The sequence below is a fragment of the Phlebotomus papatasi genome, chromosome 2 (genome assembly GCF_024763615.1).
Source record: "Phlebotomus papatasi isolate M1 chromosome 2, Ppap_2.1, whole genome shotgun sequence".
Lineage (NCBI taxonomy): Eukaryota > Metazoa > Arthropoda > Insecta > Diptera > Psychodidae > Phlebotomus > Phlebotomus papatasi.
In genome coordinates this window covers 86,389,706-86,407,245 of record NC_077223.1, presented here as the reverse complement: position 1 = coordinate 86,407,245, position 17,540 = coordinate 86,389,706, and the positions used below count along the sequence as shown (strand labels likewise).

The window sequence follows — 17,540 nt, the reverse complement described above, 5'->3', positions numbered from 1 at the left end:
AATCCCCGGGGGCCGGGCCGCTTGGAACACCGGGGATAAGGGGGTTCTTTCCTACAGGAACACCTTCGAACGAATCGGACTGGACCTTTCCGGGATTCCCTACGGAAAACCCGGGACAGATCTCTCAAATCTACTCAAACTCTCAAGTACAACTCCGAACTCCGAGTGAAACATTTTACTCCTTAGGGTAACGTGTGATATTTCGGGACACTTTTTATCACTTTTAAGTTTCAAACAGCTTAACGACTTCTCAAATATTTTTTTCTTTGTTGATACAAATATTTATGTTCCTTATGCTATCCAGAATAAGATTCTTATCGAAAAATTATGAAAAATGCATCATTTTTTGTACAAAATAGCAAATATGTAAAGAAGTAAGAGTGGTATATTTCGGGACAGTTGGGTATTACGAGACAAACAAAAATCGCTATAATGCAAATAAATTTCATCGAGCCTGATTATTTACCTTTAAGTAGAAGTTCTAAACTTCACTCTTTCATAAAAAATTTGTTTCAATTTCACTTTTAAAGTGACTTAAATCGAAAAAAACTAAGCAGTGTTTGTGTTGACATCTGCAAAATTGACTACATTGAAGATTTTGTAAAAAGTGAAATGTGACACTCTCAATTCACGCGTATTTCACGCTTTAAATTAAATAAAATTTCAGAAGTTTCATGTTAATCTGATACGTAAAGAGCTTAATATTTCATATAGAACTTAAAAATAATTAGAAAACAAATATTTATAGGATTTTTTATGTGTCCCAAAATACCCATATTATGTCCCGAAAAGCACCTTAGTCCAGAAATACCACACGTTACCCTATACGATTGTGATTTTAAAAATCGTTTAAATTTAAAAATTGTAAAATCTTAACAACATTTTAATAGCTCCTTTCAAGTCACACATTTCCTGAAAAAGTAGGTCAGATTCATTAAAGGAATATGGGAAAGATATCGAGTGTTTGAAGTCAGAGTGTGTACGAAGCCTGATAGCCTTTCCCTACTTTGGTCAACCATATCCGGTTGTCATCAAATATCTCAATGCGTGGCCTAATTTGGATCATCTGCATTGGGTATCATGTGGATGGCTCAATGAGTAATATCCTTATCAATTCTCCATTCGTCGTGATTCTTTAGTATTTCCACGGATTCCCTGCAAAATTCCAAGTACTACCTCCGCGTCATTCAATTTGAGAAGCTCTTGCCTAATCTTATCGTCACATTTCTCTGCACTTATTACATCACTCGTAGATTTGAGTGTGGTTCATGACTTATTTTTTTTCATGCTCTCTGCCTTCCTCACCAAAAAAGCGAATCAATGACGAAAAATTGGAGTGCACACAATTCCCCAGCTCAGAGATTATCTTTTCTCCCCATGGTTCTGAGTCTGATGGAGTGCCTTCTAATAGTGCTGCGTGGGAAGGACATTGGCTTGGATTTCAACGGGGGTGACTTGTGTGAGTCAGAAGGAATTGTATAAGGGATTTATTGGGGGATGGGGTGTCTCTGCCCTGGGGGGGGGGTATCACAATTGGGTGGTCATTGAGAAATGTGCGCGGCTGTGAGTGAGAGCAGGAGAGAGTGCGAGAGGGAGAGATTGATGTATTTAAAGTCTTGGGTATGTGCTGAAAGTTGTCTGTGTGTTGGATATAGCTGACTAGCTTCGAAGCGTCTCTTGGAGCTTGCCAGAGACAGTTTCAATCCGACTGTCGTCCAGTCAGCATTGGCCTATTCTGCCCAGAAGGCACTGAGTTACGGGTCTTACGCGCGGTTTTTCCAAAGGTTCTCTCCTCGTGAATCTCCATGACCGTTGATTTTTTTTTAAAAGTCCTTTTAACGGTTTTAAGTTTGAAAAGGAAAGACCAAAATTTCGGTTTTGACTGAAACGCGGGAAAAATTTCAAAAGTAACCGAATGTAAAGTGTTTGTACATGATTGCTTGTTTTGGTATCGTGTGATCCTTGCCGGAATCTCTGGGTGCCCCCTAGAAGTCAAAGCCGATAAAGACATATATTTTCGCATGTTGAAGAAGGCATACATAGATGCACTGTGTTGAATGTGATCTGAGACTCTTGGGGCAACTCCATGAAAACATTATATTTTCACCCAGCGGAAAACCACGAGAGAGCTGCCAATAAAGTTGATCGTGTTGTGTGGATCGACAAGATCGTATGGGGATCGCGAAATAATAAAATAATACATGAGACAGAGTTTTTTTTTTTTTTTGAAAAAAAAAGGCCTCAAGCTTTGAGCAAATTGATAAATGTGCTGTGAATATTTCACATGACACAGAGATAATTCCCCTGAGGAAGTAAATTTCCGAAAAGATCAGTGAAGTTGGTGATCTTTGGCACTTTGGCTAGAATCGCCTATATCACTGATTTCCGTGTGATAATCTTAGAAATCACAGTGACGAATTTTCAAATGTGGTACATCATAGTAAATTGTTGTGGTGTAACAAACTGAATGGGATGCAACAAACAGCAAGAATTTTTTTTTTCTGCTGTAACTAGAAGAGTTGATGTTTTGTGAGTCACAAAGTGAGAGCAATAATAATGTTGTTATTGCATCAAGTGTTGAAATGTTGTGTGTTAATTGTTTATATGGTTAGTTCATTGTATGCCGGTGACATCGAAGAAATAAGACAGTAAATCAACTGCAACGAAAGTTAATAATTAACAAAAATAGAGAAGAATCTTCTTAACATAACAAAAAATAAAAAAAACATTATTTTTTTTTAATAAACATCGAAGGGGGAGCAACGGGCATAAAATATTAAAAAATATACATCATCGAAAATAGCACCGTGAAGAGGCAATTCTTTCATCTAAAAATAATTCCTCTCGCATTTTTTTTTCATCTTAAAAAAAAAACCTATATATAAATATATATAATTCTTTATACTATGGTTAAATGCTCTCTTTTCTGATATCTGTGGGAGCTAGAGTGACAGAGTGTATGTGTTGATAAAACGTGAAATATATATGATTCAAAAATAGCAAAAAGATCGACAGAAAGTCTATTAGATCCAAACACCTTCTTCTCTGACCAATTCAACGAGCCTGCCGACAGATCCCGTGGTCAGTACGAGGACAAGTGTGTGTACAAAGTTACAGAAAAAAAGACACAAATATAAAAAAAAGTTATAAAATAAATTTAGATGTCCGCTGACGACGACAATTTTCCTCAGAGCACCACTCAGCAGCGGCGAATTATTGAGGAAATTGAAAAAAGGCACAACCACAATTCCACGTATGTATTTTGTGAAATGACAGGCCTATAAGCATAAGAACAGTATTAAAAAAAAAAAGATATTCTAATAAATTATTCATTTTCTTTCGTCTCACACACATGATCATATGTGAAGTGACCTTAGATTGTTAATTATATTTGAGCTCATACAATTGTAGCCTCACTTCGATGTTCGATGATCTTTCATCTCGCTCTGCTCCCGAGCTTGTCGATAAATCACTCATTTTTCGCGATCGTGCTTCTTCTTTGCGTTCAATTTCCTCCTTATTGGATCTCTTTTTGGCCTCTTCTCACTACACAACTGAATAACTTACTGATTTTTGCGTCTATTTAGCTCTTAATTAGTCGTTGAATGGACAACCGTTAAAATTTGAATTTAAATGTTGAGTTTGACAGCTTTTTCTGACGATGATTTGAATCTTGCGAACGTTCTACGTTATTTGATCATATGACACATTTTAAGATCTACAGTCGAGTTCCTTAAATTTGAACTCCTCAAATTTGACCGACACGGTTGAGTTCAAAATGTAAAATTTGAGGTTAGGGTCAGAGGAACGTCTGTTCGACAGGGAACCTCTATTGACACTTTTGTCAAAATGTTGAAAATTATTTAATGTATCTAGTAAAATATAAGTAATATAACGTTTTTTTCTGTAATATACCTTTTACTATAAACAGAAATGTTCAAATTTCATATCCCAAATGGTACAGAGTAGGGTGTCAATAGGTACTGACACGAGTTCTTAAAGTGTCAATAGACGTTCCTTTCACCCTATGTGAAGAAAGTTTTGCATGGAGTCTAAATTAGAACAATTTTTCTCTGGTATTTCCTCAGTATTGTCGTATTGTATTAACTTCCGCAACAAATTCCATATATTTCACAACAAATTACATTGATATATTCTCTAAAGTTATTTATCTTAATTTAGGGAAAGTGAATTTCACATGAATTCCGTTACGTTTTTGAAAATATCGTTCAAATTTGAGGAGTGATAAATGTCATCTACACCTCCCAAATGTTCAAATTTGAGAAACTCTATTGTAGTGGATTATATTCAGTACAGTAGAGCCCCGCTATAGACTATCACTCTATAGTCCACAATTTATCGACCGTTTATTTTAAAACACTGATTTTAAGTTAGGTTATGTTTTTTAGTACGCGACATGCAATGTTTTCATAATTATTTTAATATTTTTGGCAAACTTTATTGCGTAGTTGTGATATTGTGATCCATAATGAAGAGAGCGAGGAAAAGCACCACAATCGCAAAGAAAGTGGAAGCCGTCGAGCAATTTCAATACTAAAAGTTGTTGATCATTTTAAAAAATGACATGGACCATAGTGCGACCCAAGTGTCAAATCTGAAATCAAATATGACCTATAACGGGGCTCTACTGTAGATAAAGGCGTCGATTCCCTAAACCTGTGACAATTGTCATGTGAGAAACACTTTTAGGAGAAAGGTAGAAGTCTCTCGAATAAGTGACATAACTTAAGTGGGATATGAGTTTCCAATCCATCATCAAGGGGCGTATTCTGTAAACTTGCGAGAATTGTCATGTGGAATTACTTTCAGAAGAATAAAGAGGTCTTTCAAATAAACGATCGGATGATGTCAGCTGAATCAACATTTGTTCTTAGGACAATTCTTTAATGAGTTTCCAATCTATATTCAGGGGGCAAATTCTGTACATTTGTGACAATTGTCATGTAAAAACCACTTTTAGGAAAAAAGAAGTCTTTCGAATAAACGATAAGCGGATAATGTCAGCTAAATCTAAATATGTTCTTAATGACAATTTTGTCATGAGTTCAGGATACTTGTGACAATTGTCATATGAGAAGTACTTTTAGAAAAATAAGCCGAAGTCTTTGGAATAAATGGTATAACTTAAGCGGATAATGCTAGCTAAATCTAAATTTGTTCTTAGAACAATTTTCTTATGAGTGTTCAATCAATCTTCAGAGAGCATATTCAACACTCCTGTGAGAATTGTTATATGATAACTTTTTTTTAAAAAGACGAGAAGTCTTTCAAATAAACGGCATAACTTAAGGGGATAATATTAGCTAAATCTGAATTTGTTTTTAGGACAATTCTCACATGAGTTTCCAATCCATACTCAGGGGACGAATTCAGCATATTTGTGAGAATTGTCATGTGACAACTGGACTTAAATAGGGCGGTTGAGGCTAACTAAATTATGTGGAGGTAGTTGGGTCTACATTGACAGCTTTTTTTCCGCATATATTTATGTAAATTAAGTTACGTCAAGGTCCACCTTTCTTTAGAAATGTGCCCAGCTACCCCTAATTTTGAAATAAATTATTCGTGCTGAAATAATTAAAGGTATATTTAAGTTTTTGATTTTAATAATTCTCGTCAGATTTAACATAGAAATGGCAATTATCATTAGAAAAATTTATTGCGAATAGTCATAATGTATACAACTTTAGGAAATTTGCATGATGGAATTGAATGCATTTGGATCATAATTCAGAATATGAAAAAAAAAACCTGATAATAGCCCAGAAGACAAACCAGGAAGTGACTTTCAGTACCATTTTGTATCCTTATTAGAGATGGTAAAATTTCAGAAATTTCACACCAGTCGCCACCTACTTTAGGCGGAAATTTATGAAATTTCTTGAAATTTACCAATTCTAATCCTTATTATTATAGACTGCATGTGACAATTCTCATAAATGTGAATTGAGAAGTTTTATTGAGAATAAGGCTGAAATTTTTCGATTAATAGATTTTGATGAGGTTTGTAATGTCAGGTAGATTATTTTCTAAATGATTCTTTAAGAAATTTATTTTCTTTTTTCTTGAGTGAAGAAGTTTTTATTAGCCATGACTATTCTCATTCAAATTTCTTTTCTGACTATTCTCATTTGTATTGTGAATCCCTATCAAAGAATTTAAAACTTTGAACAATACAAAACGTTTTAAATAGAATTGAAAAGCTTTAGCTACAAGCTTTGGAGGTGCTCGGTTTTATTTTAAATTGTTCTCATAATGACAATTCTCACTACTCTTCAGAATCCAACCCCAGGGAAGATATTCAGTTTATTCCTTTAATTTTGTCATATGACAAAGTAAATGCATATCATAGGTATTTGATTTATAAATTTGACAAAAATAATCAGCAGAACTAGCCTTCCTTCTCAGCTTAGTAAGTTATCTCCAAATGACTATAATTAGGCTTGACAGTAATGTAATGCTACTTCGGAATAAAAGAGGGTCAGTAAATCAGGTATCGGACTTGAGGATTACCTTAAGGAAACACCAGGATAGAATTAGCCAATAAATGTTTTTTTGCTATTGGGAATAATCAAAAGAGATGTGTTTAGTGTATAATCTGAATGCATATTGGTTTACTCAATATTTCTTCTAAGGCAAATAATAACATTTACATATATGCTCTTAAGCAAAGGTTTATAACGTTCTAAAAGGGCTTCGAGATTTTCATCTTACATTTCAATGAGGAATTTTCCTTATAATCTTTTTTGTTGATCAAGACCTCTGAAGAGGTTCGTTCTTTTAGAAAATCTGAGCTGAAAACTATTTTCCTTCAGCTGTACAAAAAATAAATAGGGGGAAGTGGGGCACCTTTGAAAGTGGGGCACCTTTGAAATTTAGATTTTTCTCCTATGTTTAAGTGGAACTGAGCCATATCAGATAATTTAACTTCCCAATCTGTGCAGCTAAATTATGTCACGATAAGGCTCAATTTTAATTAAAAATAGGTGAAAATTGCGATTTCAAAGGCGCCCCTCTTCCCCCTAGTAAGAAGCTTTATAATAAAAAAAATATATTTGAATTAAATCTAAGATTATTTAAGAAACTTCTTTACGAACATCTTTTACCGTTGAGAGTAATGGCCTCTACACACTAGAGCAATTTATGTCCATATTGAAGAAAATTTTCTACGCTTGCGTAGGAAAAAGTCTTCAATATGGACATATTTTCCTCTAGTGTATAGAAGCCATAATGGAGAACATATAGTCTATCTGTACAATGTTAACGAAGTTATTATAAAATCGAGACTTACGATGGTTGTCTTCAGTTGATATCCTTATTTATATTTTTTCTAAGTTCTAAATATCCCCTGCCAAACTTGTTACAAATTTTTAGTACTTAAATTTGTTCGTTTTTTTTAAGAAATCAGACTTATTAAAGATTTTGTTGTTTTTTCAGTTCTATCACAAAAAATAGTTCGTAAATATTTGTGAGTACTAAAAGGTGTGTACTAAAAGGTTTGTAAAATTTTGTACTTTTTCACAAACATTGTTTGTAACATTTACACTTGACCAGCCTTTTTTTGTTCTTTTACAAATATTTGTTTGTACATTTTTGTTTGTTTGGCAAAACTTTACGAACAAATGACAAAATTTTACATATATTATTGTGTGTGTTTACGAACAAATGTTTGTAGAATAATAAAAGTGTTTGTCAAGTGTTCATTGTTCATGTTACGAACAATGTTTGTGAAGAATACAATCTTTTACGAACTTTTTAGTGGGTTATAAGATTAAAAGTAAGAAATCACAAACATTTACAAACAATTTTACGAAACATTTATACTCTGTATAAAGATTTTATTCTAACAAATTTTACAAAAATATTGACTAAAATTTTATTAAAAAATAATCTGTATTAAGCTCTTATTCTTGTTCAATTCCTTGTATTTCATTTATTACACATATCTTTTTCCACGTTTAATGTTTCAATTTAAAATGTTGCTAATTTTGAAAATTCAATCATTTGTGTAATTTAGCATGAAATTATGGAAATTATGCATTAAAGACATTAATCTGATTCTTTCATCCCTTTGAATAATGTTACAGTTCAATTCTCAAATGGCAAGAATTTGAATTTTAAACAGTTTTCCACTGGAGTTTTTCCACCCCGCTGAGAATATAAATTTACAAACAAGCGCAAACTTCGAGTATACACACAATTAAAGGCTGTAGGAGCACATAAGCAGAAAAAAATGAGGGAAAAAAGTGTTATATGAATTAGAGAGCAAATTGTGTAGCAATTGTGTGTTGGGCAAATAGACGTCTGATCTCTAAATAATGCAAGAAAAGCAAATTTTCAGTTCCTTTTGGAACAAGTAGCACCTTTTAAGATTCATCCACCAATATTTGCCAATATACTAAAAATACATCTTTTCATATATAACTATGTGGTTTATTCTCAAGAGCGCACCAAATGGAAAAAAAAATATTTTTAGTCAAATAGATGTGACTCACGCGGGGCACAGTGGGATGATATTGGAGAAGATAATGAAGTGTAGTGAAACGTTGTTGCAATTTGTGCGCAATCATGTGTCCAGGAGATTCTCTGATTGAGTCAGAACACACCTTGAGTGTCTGTTCTATCTCATTTGTCGCACATCTTTAACATGCGTCTTGGCCACGTCTCGCAATTTCGCTCAGTGGGATCCACGAGGACTCCTTCTGGATCACTCAAGAAGCATCTCAGTCAAGGGGTTTTGTTACTCTAATTCAAATTTTATCAAATTCCCTGCTCTAAAACTTCCGTAAGGTGCTTTTTTCAAGTGCCTTTAGCTTAAAGACTTTCCCATTTAAATCTAAAATATCTTTCCGCTTTTCTAATTTAGTACAAATTTAGTACTAAATTTAGTACAATTATAAAGTCTTCTTAAATACACCAAAAAGGATACGAAAAAGCTACACTAAGTATTTTATATTTATGTTGTAACTGTAGCAATTTGTCTCTGAATATTACTAATTAAGTACAACATTTAAATTTAGTACTACTTCAAAAGCCTGTGAAACCTTGAAAATTTGTACAATAATATAAATTCAAGGTTCCCAGGCTGGTGATCTATCAATCAGTTTAACAAATTTGGAATTAAAAGTAAACAAAAATGCATAAGAAAATAAATCAAATTTAGTACTAAAAACGAACTATTTATGGCATTTGTAGGTATATAGATAAGTACACCTTTTATAGATTTTTTAAGCCCCTAAACTGACAACCATTTTTTTGTTGCAACAATATTTTTCCGTGCATTCCTGGATTAGTACAAACACAAAATTTAGAACATATACGAAAACAATGTATTAGGTTTTAAACATTATATGGATTTATTATCTTATATAATAGTCCGAGTTTTTTAATTTGTCTTTTGCTAATTTCTCTGATAATTTTATTCTTTCCTTCTTACTGAATAAAATTAACAATTTTAGTACAAATAAGTAGCCCTATTGCAGATATTAAAGAACTAAACAGTGTACCGTTAAACCCTAGATTTTAGCTAAAATTCTTTACTTCATATACTTAAACTAATCATCACTTGCTTCATTCTTTACCAGACTAATGATTTTCTGAACATTCACGAGTTAGTACAGGTACTAAATTTAATACTTGTTCAAGAACTTCTAAAATGTTTTATAGAATTTGATATTCAGTGTTATTAAACTTGTCTTTCAACTTTAGGTTTTTAAACTTAATCAACCTTTTCTTATGTAAATAATTACAGTGAACTGGACTGAATATATTTAGTTTAGTAGAAATTTCAAATTTAGTACAAGTAGTTAGTCATTTCAAAAATTAGAAAACTGCTTCAGCAGCCTAAGCTTCTAATCTGTTTTTTTTAACATTTTGTTTCATTGCTTATCCGTTTTTCTTCTAAATACTTCTGTTTTAGTACATAATTCAATTTGAATGAACCAAACATTTAAAAACTTATTGCAGTATAATTTCAAATTTAGTACATAAGCAAATCTCTCTCAGTAAAATTCATAATATTGCTCTTGCAAGTGGGCCAATCGTTTTCTGAATGTTCCTGAAGTTTTAAAAATCTAAATTTAGTACAATTTTATAAGGACTTTTTGAACTATTTGAGCCAATATATACTGGTCTAGAATATTACTAGACTAGACAATAGTATTGAGCAAGGTTTATTATATCTTCAAAGTTAACTTTTGTTTCTGTTTATAAGTTTAACCGGTCTTTTTCTGATCGTGTCTAATTTAGTACAAATACATGGTAATTCTATTTAAGGCTGTAAACCTGAGTAAATAAATGATATAGTCCTTTAAAAAATCAAGAAGACTGTTAGGCGAAGTGCATTTCAAAATAGTCTTATTAACAATTTCTTATTGGATTTTCTGACCATTCTGGATTTAGTACAAATCCTAAGATTTAGAACAAAACAAAGCTCTTCTTAAAATAGAATATTTATTACTGTATATAAAAGTAGTAGTAAGTTAATAGACTACGCATTTTTAGATTTTCATTGATGTTGTGCTACTTATGTTATGAATAATTTTAGTACAGGCATGTACTATTTTTTTTTTAAATATTTATTTTAACTTGGAATGGAACTCAAAAAGTTTTCAGTGATCCTCCTGTTTTCCTCAAGTGGAAAACCCCTTGAATTTAAACGATTTATTGTGTAAACGTTGACTGAGCACACTTTAGTCGGACAGTGTTTATTTTCGTGGGTGAGATGGTCGAACTTTATGGGACCACCTGCCCATATTTTCACCTTCTCATTTGGCAAACTATTGAGGAAAATTGACTAGCCACTTTTCACTTCAATCACTTTCCGTCTGCTTAGTAACAACGCCGGATGACTCCTTCAATCAATGACCTTGCTCTTAAAATCAAAGACAGATCATTGGGCCAAATTGGCTTTTTTCACGTTGATTGGCAAAGGAAATGACGATGATTGTTGATGTTGTGTCTGACGGGGTTTCAAGTTGTGCGAGAGATACAAGGAAAAATTTTCCATGTTCTCTCAGTCAGAGATGTTCCAATTTTGTGCGGGAAAAACACGTTGCCGTGCACAATTGAGCTCAATTCGCGTAATATTGCGAAATTACTTTTTGGTTCTTTTTTTTCCTCAAATCTGGTAGATTTCGGTTTAGTAGTAATGGCAAAGAAGCAATTAGATAAAATGATAATGGTGGAGAGGATAAGAAAATTTAGTGAAAAATGTTGAGTAATTTTTCTTTGATCCTTGAGATGGATTCTGGAACAAGTAATTAATCAACATTGTCCATTGGCGTTGGTTTAATGGCAGTAATATTTCAGGTGGAATATTGAAAAAAAAAGAAAGAGAAACATAAAATTTTAATGTTTAATACAGGTGTTATTGCTGTATAACTTTTAATTATTTGCCGTGTGAAAATTAAACTCATTTTGCCATACACCGAATCGTAATTATTATAACTATAAAATTATTGTGTTGAAATGTGTCAATAAGAAAATATTTAATTGCATTTTAATTAACTTATGGTTAATAGTCACGATTTATTGTCTTTTATTGAAAGTATTTGATCTTATAAAAAAGTTTTCAAAGCCTTTAAGTTCAGTCTTGTACACCTTTTCTATTAAACGATTTAATATAGGAATGTCAATCAATCTAGTAAAGGATCTTTGTTCGTGATTAAAGATAATTGTATTTTTTTCTTATTTGTCAATATTACTTCAGTATTTTTCTATCAATAATAAGTTAGTACTTCATTGATTATTGATAGAAATTAATTTTGTACTAAAACTGTAATAGATATCTTTTAGAATTTTTTCATTTTAAAAACTGTATTGAAAATTTTAAAACAAAATGTAGAGAAATTATGAAATATAACAAATGGCAATAGGCATGTTTTATTGGACTTTCCATGAGTACTAAATTGAAGCAGTCACAATTATAACACTTACTAATAAATTCAGTACATTTATAAATATTATATTTTAATTCAGTGAATATCTTGCAACTTACAAAAAATAGTCCAAAAATTTGGCCAACATTTGATTTGGTCAATTGAACAAGGATGAATTTAGTACAGGCATGAGAAAGTACTAAAGATTTTGTACTTTCTCTTCAAAATGTATTTTTATGTTGATGGTTTTTCAATGTTCAAATGACATGTTCATTGTTATTATACAAATTACCGAAATATCTGACGAGTGATATCATATTTTAGTACAGGCATGTGCTTAATTTTTAAAAATATAATTAACACTTTTTAGATTTTTTTAAAAGTTTTTCTGATGAATTTTCATCATTTATGATAAAAATGAATCAATTTCCAATACTTGACCCTCGAAACAAATGATCTAAAAGCTTATAGGGTAAACTAAGCTAATTCAAAACCTGCTCCATATGGAAATTTTTCGCTACTCCAAATGGAAACATCACTGTTTTCAATGATAAATACACTAATAAATTATTATATTTATGTATTTTCTATACCACAGTTTCATTATTTAATTAATTTTGCTCCAAATAAAGCGAAAATCCATTTATATTCAAAAATTTTCATTTGTTAATTTCTCAGGAAAATTAAAAATGTACCTTTTCACCATCGAATTTTTCATCAATCGACCATGTTTTCCAATGAAAAACACAATGAGGTGACTCTTGTTTATTCGTTTTGTTTAACATTTAGGGTGGAATCACCACTTCTTGCCAATGTCCCACTTTTTGCCACTCATATTGAATTGAAATCGCTATTTTTCGCGATTTATGAAATAAATGAGCTGCAAAGTTACTTGTATTTTTACTGCTGCTACGTATAAAGTCGAAAAATAGTGACTATTCGTTATGAATTTACAATTTTCATCATTTTTAGAGCAATATTTTAAGCAAGTTCATCGAATCCAATATTTCTTACCCGATATGCTAAGTGTCATCAAATTTTCATCAAGAAAAATGTACCTTTTTAGATAAATAATTTGTCTATTGAATATTTAATTACACTTGTGAAATAGATAAAATTAGTATTTAGTTAATTAATATTTCATTTTATATTATATTTATATAAAAATGAGGCATGGCGAAAAGTGGTAATATTTTGGAATGATTTTACCACCTGTCGCCATCTCTTTTCAATAGGCGACGCTAACATCACTTCGTAGATTCTCAGTTGTCAAATCTGGATTATTTACTTTATGCAATAGTCCAATAGTTTAATTTCTCAAATAAAAGCGAAAAAAAATCATTTAAGTGTGAGTAATAATAGAGTGATCATGAGGAAAGAGAAGTACTGAATGTATTATTTGCATAATATTGCCCAAAATACAGTAGAGTCTCGCTATAGTCCATATTTCGTTTCAAATTTGACACTTGGGTCGCACTATAGTCCATGTAATTTTTTAAAATTATCAACGATTTTTAGTATTGAAATTGCTCGACGGCTTCCACTTTCTTTGCGATTGTGGTACTTGTCTTTGCTCTCTTCATTGTGGATCACAATTATCACAACTACTTAATAAAGTTTGCCAAAAATATTAAAATAATTATGCATGTCGCTTACTAAAAAACATAACCTAACTTAAAATCAGTGTTTTGAAATCAACGGTCGATAAATTGTGGACTATAGAGCGATGGCCTATAGCGGGACTCTACTGTAATTCAGTTTGAACCTTTCCAAATGGGTGGCGAGAAGTGGTTACAGTACTGGCGAAAACTGGTAAAAAGTGTCGGCGAAGTGGTTATTTTTGCATTGTAAATAAAAATCAGTTTTTTTTAAGTAGTCCAGGGTTAAATTGTAGGACTATTATTTTCACGAATCTGCAACCAATAAATTTAAGTAACTTTGTGTCAAATTTGAGTTATCTTGTAATAAGGGTTCAGAAGTTATAATAAAATTAATTCCTGTTTTTTCTAAACATGGCGATAAGTGGTTACTCCACCCTATGTCATATTTCTGGTTAATTTTAGTTAAATTAAGTGCTAATCTTTATTGTTAACGGTACGTGAATTTTTCAAATGAAATAATTATCTATTTCGTGAACAAAAAGGGTTTTTCTGAAGTGTTTGCAAATCCTTCAATAGGAAACCCCGGAAATATGACTTTTTGGAGAGATTTTCTTATTGTTTTAGATGGGAAAGGAGAAAAGACCAGGAGTAAGAAACAAATCCTGCACTCAAGAGCAGCTCAACAAAGTTTTGGAAGCCTTCCGTCGCGGTTTCACTTACACTGTTTGTCTCCAATTAGAAACTTTCCCTTGTCTCCATTTGGATTAATATGCTCCCAATAGAAGCATTTTATTTAGGAAGTTTTCAAATTATATCTAAAGAATTTCCACTAAACAGTAACATTCTTGAAGAGTCAAGGTGCAAATTCATGTAATTCTCTTTAGAAAAAATATGAACTTAACGTATTGAATCTCCTGTCAAAGTTAAAGCGTCTGGAAATAGTTTTGAATTAGGACATCTACCCTAATTTATTTTTTTAGTTTTAGATTATTTATAATTTCTTTTCGAAACTAGCATTTTCGGGATTAAAGTTTTTAGTTTCTTTTCGGCATAAAAGCTCCATATGAGGCCTTTTTAACTAAACCAAGCAGTGTGGAGAGAATTCCCACGAGATCATAAATCGTGGTTAGTCGAATGTGTCGCTTTTCATGCATGTATATATGTTTAATTCTGTGTGCGAAAATGCGACTTCCTAGAGCGTCCCACGAAGTGGCATGGCATAGATGTGTTGACAAAGTGAGGAATTTGCGAACGTGGGTGACCAATTAATTCAATTACCGCATGTTGATTCACACAATTCACATTCATTTCTCTTGCCTGAAATTCCCGGAGTATCGAGACGAGTCGTCTGATGGAGTCTCATAGGCCAGAGGAAAAACTTTCCCTCTTTTTTCTCTAACTTCTCGTAACTTTCCCGCAATTTTCGGATGCAGAAGACGAAAGAGAAAACCATGTGAAATTTATTTGAGTGCCTTATGAAATGTTGAAAAATTGAAAGATAGAAAAAAAAGCGCATATTAATAGATAAAATGAAGTTTCATTGGAATGAGACATAAACTCATTATTAATTCCAATTGTTCCAATGCTCTTACAAGAGAACTGCGAGAAGACTATTTTTTCGTTGTTTTGCTGCACTCAAGTAATATCCTTGTCCCAGAAATTGTGCATAAATCTATCAAGAAATAAAGTTAACTATTGAGTGTTTTGTGGGTACACTTGGGGGGCTGGATGTGTGTGGGTGACTTTTGGATCTGACTCCAGAGAGCTTTCGAGTATTAAGAGAAGATTTAGTTTCAAAAGACATGACTCTTATGATGCCATTGTTAACTTTTTGGGAGGGAATTGTATAAAGGGGGAGGGTGGGAGGTGGAGAAGGGTGCGGAATTGGACAACAATGGCATTCGGATATCCATTAAAAATCTCTTCATCCTCCTTTGTTTCCACTCACCAGACAACTTCTTAATTCACATTTTGAAGAATTGCCAATAACTCCTCGACACAATATCATACAGAAATTCTATCTTCTCCCTATATACCCCACCAAATAAAAAGAAAAACTGTTACACAACCCCAGAGAGACAGATATTACTGCAAAATTTTTATTACATTTTGATAAATGGGATTTTTTCTGGATGGAAATGGACGAATTATGGACTTTTGGGCGATATTACAAGTGTAATAGAAAATTTATGAAATGATACTTTATCGCTTATTTGAACCACTTTTTCTCTGTTTCCACGGAATTCTCCTCAAAATATTTTCAGTTCAAGCACCTCATTGAGCATACGACATTTATTGCTTTCAAAACAAGCTTTTCTAGAAATGCTCTAGAAAAAAGTTTTCGGTGTGGCAGGATATTTAGAACAGACATGTACTAAATCAAATGTTGTTGAAATTCATAACGGAAACTTATTTTTAAATATTCCCTTCTGAGTGTGATTTCACTTGGCTACAACGCCACCTGGCATTTAACTAATGCAACTTGTCATGTTGTGTGAAGTATCGCGACTTTGACTGCGCATTGACAAATACACAGCAACGAAAGTTCGCGGTTGGTACCACAGTACAAGAATACCTGAACAACTACCAGTCACCTTATGGGAATTTAACATAGCGTGACCCTTTGTGACTACTAGTCAAAGCACATACAGTGGCGCTGGAGCGGTGGCCACCGCTCTGAACTAGAAGAAGTTTATCATGGTGGCCACCGCGCTCCGAACAAATTAGGAGGCCGCCACCGTCGCAGCCTATTCAACCGCGAATCATTTTCGTTGCTGGGTAGAGCCTTATGCCCTAGACCGCATGACGTTTCCTATGTTTCCCATATGTTTCTAGCGAGCCGAAAAAACCTTCGAGTTTATACGGTGTTTTCTGCCGTTGTGTAATGAATTAGCAAAAAAATACTAATACAATCTAAAAGCCAATTTAATATGGAATGGGCAACCGAAAACCTCAAATTGACAACCTAAGTACTTTCGGAGATATCTCATGAAATGTGTACGAAAACAGGGAAACATTTACACTAAAACTGGTCGCATTTTTCAGAGCTAGTGTCACCCCCCTGCCCTAGACATACTTACAGTAGACTCTCTCAAATTCGGGAATTTGGGACCGAAATGTCACGTCAATTTGAGAGATATTCGGCCGTCAAACTTTTTGAAATTCAACGATTTTTGTTCATCTGCATACTTATTTTAATTTTACATACTACTGTTTATTGTAAATTGCATGAAAAACATTTAATAATGCAAAATCACATCATAACTAAGACAAACCATGGCAAAGTTGAGCATATTTACTTCATTCGAAAATTTGAAATACGTTGACAAACATTTTTCGAATTTAACTACTGTCTGAATAAAAATGTAGTCCGATCTTGAAAGAGCCGAATTAACGAGAGTCTACTGTACTACTTAAACCGAGAGGCAGCTTACCGGTACTGTAATCAAAATAGTGATTAGATTGCATTTCCATCAGTTTCTGATAATCAGTTTTTCGGCTTAAGCAGAGAAACGTCTTAGTTAATGAAAAATTGACGAGAATTTAGTCAAATCATTATTTTAATTATAATTACGGTAAGCTGTCTCTCGCCTTAAATCGTAAGTCTAGGGTATAACTCACGAGTTTTCATTGTTGCCGGATTAGTCGGCAATAATATTGTGTAAAATCAATCAAATATCTTACTGTCTGCACATAATATAATTCAATTCTATTATGAAATTATTACATTAGTACTTTTTTTTTTAGTATTTTTAGTTGAATCAAAGAAGAATTCACTGTTTTACTAACTACACTAGTTTTTAGTACATAATAAAAGTTCAATTCTGTTATGAAACTATTACATTACCATTTCTTTAGTACTATAAATTGACTTGTTGAGTAAGTATCCGTCGTTATGTTTCTTCTTATTTATTTCATGCCTTTCATGCCTTCTATTTATTGATAGGATTTTAGTACTAAAATATTCAAATATGTTTTCTAAGTAGAGGAAACTAGGACAGTAGTAAACATGGAGTAGTTGTAAACACTAATTTTTGTG

At 32.6% G+C, this 17,540-nt stretch overlaps 1 protein-coding gene across 1 annotated transcript in view; it reads left to right on the top strand.

Annotated features, from left to right (window-relative positions):
- Positions 1–1,684: 1,684 nt before the first annotated feature.
- LOC129804855 (BMP-binding endothelial regulator protein) overlaps positions 1,685–17,540 on the top strand; it is a 96,873-nt gene continuing 81,017 nt past the window's right edge. The window contains exons 1-2 of the mRNA XM_055852513.1: positions 1,685–2,529; positions 2,613–3,253. The gene's annotated coding sequence lies outside the window, so the exon portion shown is untranslated. The remainder of the gene's footprint in view (positions 2,530–2,612; positions 3,254–17,540) is intronic.